A 4,283-nucleotide genomic window follows, 5' to 3' on the forward strand; every position below is an offset into this window, starting at 1 on the left:
AAAAAAAGAGAAAAAGATAGTAAAGCAAGAAATCAATCATTTTAAACTGTTACAGAGCATAGAAATAGAAGTAAAATGTCCATATTATTTTATACAAAGCCCACATAACACTGAAATAATACACGACAATGACTTCACACAAAAATTATTTCTTAAAAAATTATTTGGTTGACAGGGTCTTAAGATGGCTGCCAGGCAGCTGCTTCCTGACAGAAGAAAAGATATTGAGTGGGCTGGTACCTCCTGGCCTAAATGAAAGTGATGTTGAGTCAAACTCCGAAGATGAAGCTACATTGGAGAGCTCTAGGCTTAACTTACAGGAAGATAAGAGGATGGGAACCTCAGAAAAGCAGAAATCATAGATTTCTCAACAGATGAAGCAAAAAGTGAAACAGAGTCAAATGTAAATACCTAAGAAGAGTGTCCTTCTGGAATTCCCTTAGATGTGTGGAATTGAACAGTCCTCAAATGCAGTCCAGTGGAAGGAGCTTCCTCAGTATTTTGGAGTCAATGATAGGTTTGACTCCTCTGTTAAAAGGAAAACCGTTGAGAAGGCCTCAAAAAGAGGATAGAGCAGGCTGTGGAGGAGTGGAATATTGAGAAGGCTGAGGAGCTCAGCAACCAGCTAGCTACTCGAGAGCTTGGTGTAAAAATTGCCAAAGCAGTTGTCTGCCACAATTTTGTAAAAGCCAAAAATGGAGACTAAAAATTCACAGGACTGCCCGAAAAAAGAAGAAACTCACGTGGGGGTTTGAAGCAAAGAAGAGATGGGCAACCAAAAGCAACGTGGGATATATGTAACTTGCCAGAATGCTTGAAGACATTTGTAGACTCAAATGCTCAATTTACCGAGAACGTTTTCCTGCCTATGTTAAATGTCAGAAAATTGATAGCACTAGAAAAGAAATAAGCATAAAATTTGGGAGTTTGATTATCAGCTCTTTTCAATCTTTCTCTAAGGACTTTGTCCTATTGAAGTGAATAAAATGAAGCATTCTGTCATTTTTATAAGAAATGTAAGAAAAAATATAGAAAAACAGAAAGAATTTTATTTATTTGTATAAAGCCACAGTATAAAATCAGTTCTGTGGCCAGTTGCTGTGGCTCATGTCTGTAATTCCGGCACTTTGGGAAGCCGAGGTGGGCAGATCACTTGAGCCCAGGAGTTCGAGACCAGCCTGGCTGGCATGGTAAACCTCATCAGCCGGGTGTGGTGGCACATGCCTATAGTCTCAGCTACCTGGGAAGCTGAGGCAGCAGAATGATTTGAACCCAGAAGGTGGAGGTTGCAGTAAGCTGAGATCGCGTCATTGCACTCCAGCCTGGGCGACAGAGCAGACAGACTCTGTCTCAAAAAAAAAAAAAAAAAAAAAAATCAGTTTTGCTGCTTTTCATTTATTTGGTTTAGCATAACCAGTGAGCTTCTTGTACTTTCTTTTTTTTTGAGACAGAGTCTCACTCCCTGTGTCACCCAGGCTAGAGTGCAGTAGTATGGTCCTGGCTTACTGCAACCACTGTCCCCTGGGTTCAAGTGATTCTCTGATTCTCATGCCTCAGCCTCCCGAGAAGCTGGGATTACAGGCAAGCACCACCATGCCTGGCTAATTTCTTTTTGTATTTTTAATAGAGTCAGGGTTTTGCCATGTGGGTTAGGCTGGTCTTGAACTCCTGGCCTCATATGATCCACCTGCCTCGGCCTCCCAAAGTGCTGTAATTACAGGCATAAGTGATCATGCTGGCCTTGTACTTCCTTATCTGTACCCAGCGTAACTACACATTTACTGGAGCTATGTTTTTAAGATTGATAATTGTTTATAATGGATTAGTCATAAGTGCCAAAAAGTCTCAGTTGATACTGTCTTTACAAATGATGACTTGACCTTAATGTCATAAAAGTAGTTACTAATTTTTGTATTGAAGGCAGTAGACTTGATATTTCAGAATTGCATAGTAAAAACAATTTATTAATTTTGTGTATAAACTATTACAATAAACTATTACAGATAACTATTACAGATAAACTATTACAATAAAGAAAGGTGACAAATGTTAAAAAAAAAAAAAATTCCATCATGGTTACTGCCTGAGCAAGTTGGAGCTGTGGGTGAGGGTTTCCTGGAATGGGGACAAGTTGGTTCCAGATGGTTTTGATACACCTCATTCTGCAACCCTCCTTTTCATACTCCAGCCCTATAAGAAACACATGGTTTGGAAGTAGTACTAGGAAAGCTTCCTCTTCTCTTCTTCAGACTTGTTTCCTTACTTCTTTACTACTTTGGTCAGTATAACGTGGCAGCTGCCTCTGAGGGGTCAGTCATTCTCCTTCAGTTCACTCACAGACTATGAGCCAGGTAATCTATTAAAAGCCTCTAAATGTTAGTTGTTCATCCAGAATCCCTTTCCAGGAAGATGTCTCTTCTCGCACTTTGTGAGATTCTATTCAAAATAAGGATTTTGAAAAGCTCTGACATGTTCATGGGAATCTAGAGGACAAGTGCATGCTCAAGAGAAACCTGAGAAAACCCTAAGCTCTCACCTCTGCGTGACCTTCAGTCTCTATGCAAGAAGAAATTGAAGACAAAGGCAGAGTTGTAAACTGCCTAACTGAACTCTGAAGGCATGTCCCAACAGCACACACAGGCTTATCTATAAAGACTGGGCAATTTTACTGTTTTTTGTCCCAGGTGTTTAAGGAAATTTCTTGTCCAATCACTAGCTGATCATTAAGCTAATGGAACAGAGACTTCTGTGGCCATACACACACACACACATGCACACACAAAGAGTTTTCAAAATTAGTTCAGAAAAGGCACTAAACAAGCAAACAGAAAAAAAAAAAAAAAAAAACAGCAACAACTACAACAGGCAGGAACAACAAAGCCTAGAAAAATCTGATTTCCAGAGTTGCCAAATTATAATATTCAAAATGTCCAGTTTTCTACAAAAATTATGAGGCAAGGAAAAAACACAAGAAAGGATGGCCCCTACAGAAGAAAAATGACAATCGATAGAAATTATTCCTGAGGAAGCCCAGACATTGGGCTTACTTTTAAGAGACTTTAATTCAACTATTTAAAATATGCTCAAAAAGCTAAAGGAAACCATGTACAAAGAACTAAAGAAAACCATGAGAATATCTCACAAATAGAGAATATCAATAAAAATATCAAACTTATAAAAAAGAGCCAAATATAAATTCTAGTGCTTAAAAGTATTACTGAAAGGAAAATTTTATTAGAGAGACTCAACAGCAGATTTGAGCAGGCAGAAGAAAGAATCAGTGAACTTGAAGATAAGTCACTGAGATTACTCAGTCGGAGGAGCATAAAAAAGAAAGATATAGAATAACAAGCAGACTTTAAAAGACATCACCAAGTATACCACAACATGCGCATAATGGGAGTTTCAGAGGAGGTAGGAGAGTCTAACAGAAAGAATACTTGAAAGAAATAATGGGCAAAAACTTTCCAAATTTGATGGAAAACAGTAGTCTATACATCTAAGAAATTCCAAGTAGGATAAACTCAAAGAGGTCCACATTAAGACATGTTATAATTAAACTGTTCAAAGTAAAGACAAAGATAGAATCTTGAAAGCAGCAAAAGAGAAGCAGTTTATTACATAGAAGTAATGCTTAATAAGATTAACAGCTTATTTCTCATTGGAAACCATGGAGGTAAGGAGGCAATGGGATAGAGCATTAAAAGGACTGAAAGAAAAATAGCTGTCAGCCAAGAATGCTATATCCAGCAAAACTATCCCTCTGGAATGAAATAGAAATTAAGAAATTTTCAAATAAAAACAGAGAGTTTGTCAATATTGCCCTTTAAGAAATGCTAAAAGGAGTCTCTCATGCTGAAATGAAAGGACAGTAGGCAGTAATTTGATTCCACATGAAGAAATAGAGAATATTGGTAAAGGTAAATACAAAAGTCAATATTAATGTATTTTTGGTCTCTATCTCTTATTTTTTCACATATTATTTGAAAGGCAACTAAAGAAGTAAAAATTGATGATATATATCTATGATAGGCACAAATGTGTAAAGATTGAATTTGTGACAACAGCAACATAAAGATGGGGGTAGAACCATAAAGTAGCAAAGTTCTTATACTGAAACAGTATTAATCTAAACTAGATTGCTATAAATTAAACGTTAATTTTTCCTCTGGACAACCACTATGAAAATAACTAAAAAATATATAGTAAAAGAAAAGATGAGGAAATTAAATAATTTATTAGAAAATATCAGCCAGGCATGGTGGCTCATGCCTGTAATCCCA

Source organism: Colobus angolensis, unplaced genomic scaffold (assembly GCF_000951035.1).
Source record: "Colobus angolensis palliatus isolate OR3802 unplaced genomic scaffold, Cang.pa_1.0 Scaffold3, whole genome shotgun sequence".
Classification (NCBI taxonomy): Eukaryota; Metazoa; Chordata; class Mammalia; order Primates; family Cercopithecidae; genus Colobus; species Colobus angolensis.